The 12,613-nt window shown below is 43.1% G+C and overlaps 1 long non-coding RNA gene across 1 annotated transcript in view; it reads left to right on the top strand.

Annotated features, from left to right (window-relative positions):
- Positions 1-11,912, top strand: part of LOC139034836 (uncharacterized) — a 45,408-nt gene extending 33,496 nt beyond the window's left edge. The window contains exon 3 of the long non-coding RNA XR_011487419.1: positions 11,638-11,912. This is a non-coding gene — a long non-coding RNA (uncharacterized lncRNA). The remainder of the gene's footprint in view (positions 1-11,637) is intronic.
- Positions 11,913-12,613: the final 701 nt, after the last annotated feature.

The raw sequence follows: 12,613 nt of genomic DNA, 5'->3' as shown, positions 1-12,613 counted from the left end.
ACCTATATTAGCTGGGATAATTTTATAGGAGATACTGTCTTTCATTTACTATTTGCTTACCTAATGGTTTAGTTCATATAGGGAAGTATGATAAATGTTTGACACTCTCCTTTCACTTACTTAGTTTTTGGGATAATGTACTAGTTCTTTGCAATCTTTGAAGGTTGACCAGTTAGGCTTTTAAAACATGTCACCATGTGTTTATGTAAATCCCATATACACACTGCTACGTATGAAATAGATAATTAGTAAGGACCCAACAGGGAACTCTAAATACTCTAATAACATATACGGGAAAAGAATCTAAACAAGAGTGGATATATGTATATGTATAACTGATCTACTTTGCTATACACTTGATAGTAACACAGTTTTGTAAGTCAATTATACTCTAATAGAAACCAAACCAAACCAAGCCAGCAAAAAGTGTCATTGTGAGCGCATGGATTTAAACATGCTTGACGAGTTTCAGTCTATGGCACTTCACATCTTTATGCAGGTTTGTGTTGTCCCATGTTTGACCCAGAGAAGCTTTTCAAGTTAGGCCTCTATGACGAGTTATTCTTGTGTCTTCTTGACATGTATCTAGAACTGGGTTGGTAACCATTTCTAGGCTTTCCCAGTGGGCAGAACTAGGAAAATACATACATATGTATGTCTCTATCTTCCTACCTACCTATCTACCTTTATTTAAGATAAAGTGCCTTGAGAATTCACATGGATTTCTTTCTTTTTCAAAATTAATTTTTGTTGGGATATAACTTGCTTTACAATATTGCGTTAGTTTCTGCCATACGGCAAAATATATCAGCTATACATTTACATATATAGCCCCCCGCCCCAGCCTTTTTGGATTTCCTTTCCATTTAGGTCACCAACCACACACATTGAGTAGAGTTCCCTGTGCTATATGGTAGGTTCTCATCAGTTACCTGTTTTATACGTAGTATAAATAGTGTAGACATGTCAATTCCAGTTTCCCAGTTCATTGCCTCTTTCTCCCTTGGTATCCATACATTTGTTCTCTATGTCTCTGTCTCTATTTCTGCTTTGCAAAGAGGATTATCCATATGATTTTTCTCGATTTCACATACATGCATCAATATATGATATTTGTTTTTCTCTTTCTGACTTACTTCACTGTGTATGACAAACTCTAGGTCTATCCACATCTCTGCAAATGGCACAATTTCTTCCTTTCTATGGCTTAGTAATATTTCTTTGTACGTATGTACCACATCTTTTTTATCCATTCCTCTGCTGATGGACATTCATTAATAGGTTGCTTCCAAGTCCTGCCTGTTGTAAATAGGAATTTGCACTGATTTCTAATTGAAATTCAAGACTACAGGGTTTGCATTTTGCTGTCTCTCTACTGCATCCATAGCTCCTTAATTTTACACCCCAAACCTTAGTTCTCAAAAACACAGAATTACAGTGGTAGCATCAGAACATCTTATAATTACTCACTTGCTTTATCCCATAGCACACATGCAAGTCTCTAAATAACAGCATAATACTATTACCACCAACTATGATTCCTGAAAATGGTTAAATTCATTTTATCACATATGCTACTGTCATTCTCCATTTTTTAAATGACTTTCCTATTTCCTGTAGGCAGATCCTTATCTGTATAGTCACAGAGACTATGAAGTCTCCCTTTTAAACTTCATTAAGTTTTGTTCTTCAAGTAACCACATATTAAAATGCTCACCACCTGCCCTGTGTGCATGCTTATCCCATCATTTCAGTTGTCTGAAACATGTGCTCTAGTAAACTCCTCAGGAAGAGCTCCAGAGAATTATATTTTCTGAGATTCTGCAGGACACCAACAGTTTCTCTGCTATTTATACACAAGGGTGCTCGGTATACCTGAACATATGACAAATCAATGTAATGTGTGATCCCAGATTTTCCTTTGTTCTCAAGGTCACTGTTTGGACAACTCATGAAATTTGAATAAAGTCTGCATGATACTGGACAATAGTATCGCTAATTTTCTTACTTTGATGATATCTTGATTCATTTTGCCTTGATGTGACTTTCTGCCATATTTTCTTAATTATTAACTGAGGCCTTGCTCCTTTCTTCACTACTTTTTTTCTTTAGACCCCAATAAAAATGAACAGATTTTTATTATTATTTTGCACTGAGTGTTCCAAGATTTAGATTGGTGATTTCAAAGTAAACAAACAAGGGGCAGATGCAATGGAATTGCATAACTAGATGGGTTTCAGGGTGTATCAGCTTTCTTAGGCAAGTTCATTAAAAAACAAGTTTCTCCCCCTTTGTACTCTGTCCTTAGGGACTAGTGTTCTAAAAACAGGGAACACTCTCCCAGTAAAATTAACTCTGGGAAGAGGTAATGGAGTTTAGAACCGTTTCACATCTGTGTTATTTTCTTTAAGGCTGATGAAGCTAGACCACAGGGGCCCTGGGGGGTGGGGGTGGCTTCCTGATGGATTGTGTTCTTGCCCTGATGTTGTGGGCACAGGTGGATGTAAATGCCCTCATGCCTGGATCTCCTGGTTCCTTTGTCCAAAGTATGTTCATCTTTTCCACTAGATTGGAAGTTCTTTTTTTAAAAATTCATTTTTAATTTTTTATTGCTCTTTTTTAAAAGAAATTATTTTTATGTATTTAAAAAATTTTATTTTCCATTGGAGTGTAGTTGATTAACAATGTTGTGTTCTCTTCAGGTGTGCAACAAAGTGATTCAGTTTTACGTATCCGTGTATCTATAAAGTGAAGTCGCTCAGTCATGGCCCACTCTCTGTGACCCCATGGGCTGTAGCCCACCAGGCTCCTCCGTCCATGGGATTCTCCAGGCAAGAGTACTGGAGTGGGTTGCCATTTCCTTCTCCAGGGGATCTTCCCAACCCAGGAATCGAACCCGGGTCTCCCACATTGTAGGCAGATGCTTTACCATCTGAGCCACCAGGGGAGTCAGGTATGAAACGTGGAAGCAGCCCTTACAGATAGGACACAAATCTTTATCCTCCACAGCTCACAAATTGGCTGTCTTTGAAGCTTGTTTCTAAGTCAATGGCTTGAAATTCAAAAATTGTGTTTTTCTATAGACACATGTTACTTAGGTTCCCAGGTCAGCTGGCTGAAATTGCCAAGGCTGCCATGTTAATTTCTGTAGTGTTGAAGCAGCACTACAGACCGTAATCACCAGATGTGTCTTGTGTTCTAGCGAAGGGTCTATCAGTTGAGCCATCGAAAGCAATTTCTTAAAGGCCCTGCTGGCTGCATACCTAGCACTGTGTGCTGTGCGCCGCTGTGTCTGACTCTGGACTGTCACCCACTAGGATTCTCTGTCTGTGGAATTTTTTAGGCAAAAATACCTAACACTATCCCTGCACTAATTGCCCGGGAGTGAAGCTCTTTTCTTACTCCTCCGCTCAAGGGTGTGCATACTCCTTTGTTGTTTAGTTGCTAAATTGTTTTTCGACCTCATGGACTATAGCCCGCCAGGCAAGCATACTGGAGTGGATTGCATTTCCTTCTCTAGGGAATCTACCTGACCCAGGGATTGAACTAATGTCTCCTGCATTGGCAGGCAGATTCCTTATCACTGAGCCACCTGGGAAGCAGTGCATGCTCCTTCAGTCAGTCAATCAGTTCAGTGCAGTCATTCAGTCGTGTCTGACTCTTTGTGACCCCATGGGCTGCAGCATGCTGGGCCTCCCTGTCCATCACCAGCTCCCAGAGCTTACTCAAACTCATGTCTGTTGAGCTGGTGATGCCATCCAACCATCTCATCCTCTGTCGTCCCCTTCTCCTCCTGCCCTCAATCTTTCCCAGCATCAGGGTCCTTTCCAATGAGTCGGTTCTTCGCATCAGGTGGCCAAAGTATTGGAGTTTCAGCTTCAGCATCAGTGCTTCCAATGAATTTTCAGGACTGATTTCCTTTAGGATTGACTGGCTTGATCTCCTTGCAGTCCAAGGGACTCTCAAGAGTCCTCTCCAACACCACAGTTCAAAAGCATCAATTCTTTGGCAATCAGCTTTCTTTCTTTAAAAAATTAATTAATTTATTTTAATTGGAGGCTTTACTTTATGATATTGTAGTGGTTTTTTGCCATACATTGACATGAATCAGCCATGGGTGTACATGTGTTCCCCCATCCTGAACCCCCTTCCACCTCTCCCCATCCTCTCCCTCAGGGCTGTCCTAGTGCACCAGCTTTGAATGCCCTGTTTCATGCATCAAACTTGGACTGGTCATCTATTTCACATATGGTAATATACATGTTTCATTGCTATTCTCTCAAATCATCCCACCTTCACCTTCTCCCACAGAATCCAACAGTCTGTTCTTTAGTCTGTGTCTCTTTTGCTGTCTTGCATATAGGGTCATCATTACATCTTTCTAAATTCCATATATATGTGTTAGTACACTGTATTGGTGTTTTATACTGTATTATACTGTATACAGGCTAGTATACTGTATTGACCTACTTCACTCCATAATAGGCTCCAGCTTCATCCACCTCATTAGAACTGACTCAAATGTATTCCTTTTTAATGGCTGAGTAATATTCCATGGTGTATATGTACCACAGCTTCCTTATCCATTTGTCTGCTGATGGGCATCTAGGTTGCTTCCATGTCCTGGCTATTGTAAACAGTGCTGCGATGAACATTGGGGTGCACGTGTCTCTTTCAGATCTGGTTTCCTCGGTGTGTATGCCCAGGAGTGGGATTGCTGGGTCATATGGCAGTTCTATTTCCAGTTTTTTAAGGAATCTCCACACTGTTCTCCATAGTGGCTGTACTAGTTTGCATTCCCACCAACAGTGTAGGAGGGTTCCCTTTTCTCCACACCCTCTCCAGCATTTACTGTTTGTAGACTTTTTGATAGCAGCTATTCTGACTGGTGTGAGAATGGTACCTCATTGTGGTTTTGATTTGCATTTCTCTGATAATTAGTGATGCTGAGCATCTTTTCATGTGTTTGTTAGTCATCTGTATGTCTTCTTTGGAGAAATGTCTGTTTAGTTCTTTGGCCCATTTTTTGATTGGGTTGTTTATTTTTCTGGTATTGAGCATGAAGATCTTTTTGTACAGTTCTTCTGTGTATTCTTGACACCTTTTCTTAGTATCTTCTGCTTCTGTTAGGTCCATACCGTTTCTGGCTTTTATTGTGCCCATATCTGCATGAAATATTCCCTTGATATCTCTAATTTTCTTGAAGAAATCTCTAGTCTTTCCTATTCTATTGTTTTCCTCTATTTGTTTGCATTGATCACTGAGGAAAGCTCTCTTATCTCTCCTTGCTATTCTTTGGAACTCTGCATTCAGAGAGATAATCTTTCCTTTTCCCCTTTGCCTTTCGCTTCTCTTCTTTTCTCAGCTATTTATAAGGCCTCCTCAGACAACCATTTTGCCTTTTTGCATTTCTTTTTCTTGGGGATGGTTTTGATCACTGCCTGCTCTACCATGTCATGAACTTCTGTCTGAGTTCTTCAGGCACTCTGTCTATCAGATCTAGTCCCTTGAATCTATTTGTCACTACCACTGTGTAATCATAAGGGATTTGAGGTGGGTCATACCTGAATGGTTTAATGATTTCCCCTACTTCCTTTCGTTTAAGTCTGAATTTTGCAGTTAAGAGTTCATGATCTGAGTCACGGTCAGCTCCCCGTCTTGTTTTTGCTGACTGTATGGTGCATGCTCCTTACCGACTGCCAAACATATGCCTGCCCTTCAGGAAGTAGTCAAGGCCTTCAACCACAGGCTCCATCTTTCCTGTCCCAGTGTGTGCAGTTTCTCCCCCTGGACATACGCCATGTCAAGCTTCACCTGAATATGCCCCATCCTTTCTCAGTTTCCCATCTTTGCTTATGTTGTTTCTGGCACCCTGAATCAATTCCCATTCATTTCCTCCTAAGCGTACCTCTTCTTTGTCAGCTCATCTCATATGCTACCTCCTTCCCTGATTTTTCCCAGCTAGAATGTACCTTTCCCTTCTATTGTACAGCCTCATCCTACTATTATCTTACCTGTCTTATGACATGTGATTTTTGAGGGATAATGTTTTTAGACTATTATCAACCCCTGAGTATCCATGGAGGGTGAAGATCCTTAAGATCTTATCCATCAGTCCAAGTTAGATGCATAAGACAAGGGTCCTATCCACCTCCGAGGATCCAGCAGTGCCTAGCACTGTGCTTGGGGTATGGCGGCTGCTCAGTGAATCCTAAGGGTGTTGAACTGCCTCCCTGCCCCCACCTCATTATCCTTATACTGCAAGGGGGTGGGCTGCGTGTGCAGGTGCCAGTAGGAGGTCGGGGGTGGGGGGAGCGGTCTGTGTTGCTTTCCAAACATTAATGTCCACAGACAGCTCTAAGTGCTGTCTACCTTTGGCTCAGAGTCAGATATAATAAAACAAAATCAGCCGTTACGACTAATGCTTTTTAACTTTTGTTGTAAGACTCACAAAAGATGCTTGCTATCCCTGACTGGTGTCAGATACAATAAATATAATTAATCTCTGGAAACACATAGATGGGATTACTTAAGTCATGGCTTAATTCATTTCCAATCTTCTGAATCTCCCAGGCCTAGAGCAGACCACGTGGCCCCCTGCTGCAGGAGGCACCTTGAACAAGCTCTTCTCCCAGGTTTGGCGGTAGGGATGGTGACTCTTTCTGGGCCTTTTCAACTTGAAAGTGGAAGACACTGGGCTCTCCATATCCATCTCTGGGGACTCACTGAAAAAAAGGTTATCTGTCAATGAGAGGTGACTTCTCTTTTCATCTCTGACTGTGTTTTCACATCTAATAGAATCAAGAGTGGACTTTGCACCCACTTCCTTGAGTACAAAGTCAATGAGATCACAGTTCTGGAAGTGCATGGCACTGAACTCTTTCTCCCAACTCAGTGTCACCAAATAACTCCTTGCCATGAATCATCATGTCTTTGGAACTACTGCCTTGGAAAAATTGCTGATTTTTATGAGTTAGAGGCATCCTTAGTGTTCATCCAGTCCACGAGCCCCATATGGCAAATAAGAAACCAAGGCTTGATGAGCTTCCCTGTCTTGCTGGTGACTTCATCATGGTTTAAGGTCAGCAACTGGGTACAAACCATCTCTGCTAGGATTTTTACCTCGTGTGCTCAGACACTGAGTCATGTCTAACTCTTTGTGACCTCATGAACTTTAGCCTATCAGGCTCCTCTCTCCATGGGATTCTCCAGGCAGGAACACTGGAGTCAGTTGCCATTTCCTCCTATAGGAGACCTTCCTCACCAAGGGATCAAACCCACATCTCTTATGTTTCCTGCATTGGCAGATGGGTTCTTTACCACTAAGGCCACCTGGGAAGCCCATGGGTTTTCCTCAAATATTCTTCCAGGTGAGATTCTTTTTATTATTTCATAGATTCCATGATGGAAAATTTAGTCAACAAGACAATGCAGTCCTTTCATCTACTGAACCCATATTTAGGGCTACTATAGGTCAGGCACTTTCTGTGTACTAGAAATATGATGATGCACAAACATACACAACACTTGCCCTGGTGAATCTTCCAGTTTACTGGGGCAATCAGATACTAGACAGGACAGTACAGGGAACTTTGATGCGTGCTGGGAAGGGGAAGTGTGAAGTTCCTGAATCTCTAAGCAAAGGGCAGGATTTGGCTGGAGGAATCTGAACTAATTCTAAGTAGAAAGGCCTGGTGTTCAGTGAGAGCTTTCTCGCTGGTTTCTGTCACGTCCAAGCACACGTCTGCTGTGTGCATGTTCAGTTGTGTCTGACTTTTTGTGACCCCAGGGACTGTAGCCCACCAGACTCCTCTGTCCTTGGGATTCTCCAAGGCAAGAATACTGGAGTGGGTTGCCATTTCCTCCTCCAGGGGATCTTCCTGACTCGGGGATTGAACCCACATCTCTTGTGGCTCCTGCATTGCAGGCAGATTCTTTACCCACTGAGCCACCTGGGAAGCTCTTACTCTAGATACCTTCATAGCCACTCAACATCTCTCTCCAGACTCATCTCGCCTGCCCACATGCTAACATGCACCTCAGCATTCTTTTTCTATTCTTTGCCTAAGCTTTACTTTATTTTCACACCATTGCACATCCTGTCGCTTTACTGGAAATGTGACTTGCTCCCAGCTCCACTCATACTGTAGGATTCAGCTTTCACCTTGACCCTCCTGGGCTGTTTTGGTTAATTCTCCTATAAGATATCATGGGCTTCCCAGGTGGCGCTAGTGGTTAAGAACCTGCATACATGTAACTCCATGGCTGACTCATGTCAATGTATGGCAAAACCCACTGAAATGTTGTGAAGTAATTAGCCTCCAACTAATAAAAATAAATGAAAAAAAAAAAACAAAAAAAAACACCACCCCTCAAAACAAAACAAAACAAAACAAAAAAGAACCTGCATGCCAATGCAGGAGATGCAGGAGACGGAGATTTGATCCCTGGGCTGGGAAGATCCCCTGGAGGAGGGCATGGAAACCCACTCCAGTATTCTTGCCTGGAGAATCCTGTGGGCAGAGGAAGCTGGTGGTCTACAGTCCATGCAGTCTCATGGAGTCAGACACAACTGAAGGGACTTAGCACATAAAATATCATAACTTCTTATGTATGTTTCTGCTGGACTTAATAGACGTTCGTGTACTTGTGTATTTGGTTATCTGTGCTCTTTGCTAGCCTGAGTGCCTCCTGTGGGGGTCAGAGGGATGTCTTATTTGTCTCAGTATGCCGCATGCAGTCTGGAAGTTGTTAGTTGCTCTCAATACATGTTTGTTGTATCAGCAGGTAAAGAAATATAGCTTGACTCCAGCCTGGTTCTCCTTTCTGCCCCCTTCTTTTCTATTCCTCTATCCATCTATCCATCCTTCTATAAATTCACCAGATATTTTTGGGAATCTGCTCTGAGCTTGGCCTTGAGCCTCCTTGTGGTCCAGCAGCAGAGTTGGATAGGCAATTAGATAAGATAGCTTAGCAGGGTTCTTGATGTTATAGAGTTGAAACAAAGTGCTCCAGAACCTCGAGGGTGGATCCATATTTTTGTCTGGGGTAATCTGGGAAGTCTTCATCAAGGTGGTGTTGTCTGAGTTGCGTCTTGAAGAATGAAGAGATTTGCCCGGTGGGGAAAGAGGGTAGGAAGGGCTTTGCATTGGAGGCAGAGAAAGTCCCTGAGTCGTGGAGAGTTAAATGTTCAATGTTCATGAGTGGAGGGTGTGTACCTGTGGGGGTTGTGGGAGTCAGGACAGGAAAGGATGTGTGGGAAGGAGAGAGGAGGGTGAAGGCCTCGTGGAAAACACTCTTGCCTCTATAAACAATATGAGCTTTATTGTGTAAGTCCTGGGGATTCTACTGAGGTTTTTCTGCAGGGAAATTGCCTCTGTTTTGTAGGAAGCTGATGGTACCTCCCTGGGGCCATCATAAGAGAAATTCGAGAGATAACAGAGGCAGACCCTACACGTGGGTTTTCAGTCCTGGTCTGCCATGTGGTGCCCTGTTTCTCAGCTGCCTTCTCTTATAGCACCCCCTGATCCGGGAACACAGACCGTTGCTAGCATAGGACTGACGTCACTGCAGGAGGAAAGAAGACAAGGTTATGGGGGGACCGGCTCATTGGCGAGCATTTGTGACCTTTACTTCCGGAGGAATGGCATTTTGGAAGGATAGTGATTGCTAGCCCTTTATGTTACTTATTAGGCACCTCATTTCCCTTAATGATTCCTATTAGCCAGAGAAGCTATCATTTGGCACTGACTTAGAAATACGCTTCCCGAGTCTTATTTCAGAGCCAACGAAAGGATTCATTCTTCCTGGACTCCTCTTGTTGTTACAACAACAGTGCTAAATCTCTGCTGACTGATTGGAAGAGGCCATTGAACTTGACAGTAGCAATTACCAAACCGAACGTTTACATCAGGGCACTCACGAGCCATCCAAGTGCCTTCAGCTGCATAATTAACAAGGCCAGCTAAAATTCTACATCACTGTAATAATATTTACTCTGAAAACTCACAGTGGGACTAAAGTTTCTATCGCTCTGCTGACATCGAGGAATCTTAAACTTCCTTTTTGGTGGGGAGGTTTATGGGGGCCGTGCTTTGGCAGCCAAAACACAGTTTCTCCAGCAGATGGACTATTAAGGACTGGTGTTGGCTTAGAGATCATCTGTGCAATTGTTTCTAAACTTGGCTGAATCACAGAATCTGCTGGGGAACCTAGAAATTTCTGGATTCCTGAGCTCCACCTCTGGGAACTAGCACATTGTGGATGTATTAAACACCCAGGTTATTTTTCCAGCTGTGGAGACTGCTGATCTCATATTGAAGATACTGAGGGCTGTAAGATTGAAGTCCCTTGGGAGGTTAAACCAATCCAGGAGTGTCCTCAGTCTCTCTGATTGGGAAAGATGGAGTCTAGGGATTCCCTTGGAACCCTCCTATTAATGAAATGCGTTTGTTAAAAAATTCTCTGTTTTGATTTTATTGGAGGTGCCTTCACAGTGTTTCTAAGACTGGATCCTCTAACTTCCCGCCTAGGAATTCACTCAGGTACTTCTTAAAAATGCAGATTCCTGGGATTGCTTACAGACCCACTGCATCAAAGGTCTGAGGATGGGGCTCCAGGAATCTGTATTTAAATAAACCCCTCATGTGTTCCTGATGCCTGTTAAAGTTTGAGAGCCACTGGATTTTACCTGCTTTTGTATTACTCGGCATCTCCCTATTTGTGGTCGATCCTCAGTGCCAATCGTTGACTTTGTGGGAGCTGAAATGTGCAAACCAGGGACACATCCAGTGCTCCAGTGCTCATTCCTTGTGCCATTTGACTGTTGATGGCCCACTCTTGAGATGGTCTGTGTGCTCATGATTTCCATGTCCATCCCCCTTTCTCTGTATTATGCTTGTCTTGCTGTATCATCTTTGGACTTACTTCTTTCTTGGTCTCCTCCTCTTCCCTTTGCCTCTCCTGAGCAATAAATGTCTTCTCATGTATTTATTTATTTAGGCTACACTGAATGGCATGCAGGATCTTAGTTCCCACATTACTTTGGTGACAAAGGTCCGTCTAGTCAAGGTTATGGTTTTTCCAGTAGTCATGTATGGATGTGAGAGTTGGACTGTAAAGAAAGCTGATTACCAAAGAATTGATGCTTTTCAACTGTGGTGTTAGAGAAGACTCTTGAGAATCCCTTGGACTGCAAGGAGATCCAACCATCCTAAAGGAAATCAGTACTGAATTCATTGGCAGGACTGATGCTGAAGCTGAAAGTCCAATACTTTGGCCACCTGATGTAAAGAACTGACTCACTGGAAAAGACCCTGATGCTGGGAAAGGTTGAAGGCAGGAGGAGAAGGGGACGACAGAGGATGAGATGGTTGGATGGCATTACCCACTCAATGGCCATGAGTTTGAGCAAGCTCCGGGAGTTGGTGATGGACAGGGAGGCCTGGCATGCTGCAGTCCATGGGGTCACAAAGAGTCAGACACGACTGAGCCACTGAACTGAACTGAGTGGTATGCAGGATCTTAGTTCCCTGACTGGGGATTGAACCTGTGACCCTGTAGGGGAAGCACAGTGTCCTAACCACTGGACTGCCAGGAAAGTCCCCTCACACACTTTCTCTTGATTTCTTTACACAGCATTGATGATTTCTGAATGCCTTTCACCAGCCCAGATGCATTCCCTGAGCTTCACCCCACCTGCACAACCTGTCTGGTACCTGAATTTGGATGACTGAAGTTCATGATCTTCCAACACTGTACTCCTCCCATGACTTGAGTTGACGGTGTTGCCATTCATCCAGTTACCACCCCAGAGTCTTCCCATTCACTGTATCTCCAACCATGAACAAACCCTGCTGATTTGGGTTATGAAGTATACCTGAGTTACATCTCAATAAAACTGTAAAAATATACCTGAAATCTACTGTGTCTTTTTTTCTCTTTTATGCCACTAACTTATCCTGGACTTTCATCATCTCTTCTCTGGGTCTAATGATATCTTTTCTAAGCTAATCTTCCTGCCAGTCTTGTCCTCCCTAATCCACCAAAAGCATTGTCTCCAGAGTGATCTTTTAAACATCTGGCCACAGCACTCCTTGTGATTAAAACCCTTCAGAATTCTGCCTTGCCTATAGGAGGAGAATCCCTTGGATAGCAAGGAGATTAAACTAGTCAGTCCTAAATGAAATCAACCCTGAATATTCATTGGAATATTCATTGGAAGGACTGATGTTGAAGCTGAAGCTCCAGTACTTTGGCCACCTGACGTGAAGAACTGACTCACTGGAGAAGACCCCGATGCTGGGAAAGACTGAAGGCAGGAGGAGAAGGGGATGACAGAGGATGAGATGGTTGGATGGCATCACTGACTCAATGCACGTGAATTTGAGCAAACTCCAGGAGATAGTGATGGACAGAGAAGTCTGGAGTGGTGTAGTTCATGAGGTCGCAAAAAGCTGGACACGACTTAGCGACTGAGCAACAACAGGAGGAAGCCTGAGCTCCTCAGTGTACTGCTCAGGGTCTTCCAAGCTCCATCTGTTTCTCCACTTGACATCCATTCATCACATCCCTCCTCTTTCCCTAGGACTTTACATTCTAGCTATCCTGAGTT

Source organism: Odocoileus virginianus, chromosome 4 (assembly GCF_023699985.2).
Source record: "Odocoileus virginianus isolate 20LAN1187 ecotype Illinois chromosome 4, Ovbor_1.2, whole genome shotgun sequence".
NCBI classification, from domain to species: Eukaryota; Metazoa; Chordata; class Mammalia; order Artiodactyla; family Cervidae; genus Odocoileus; species Odocoileus virginianus.
The sequence above is the reverse complement of the archived record's forward strand: the minus strand, read 5'-3'. Positions and strand labels throughout refer to the sequence as shown.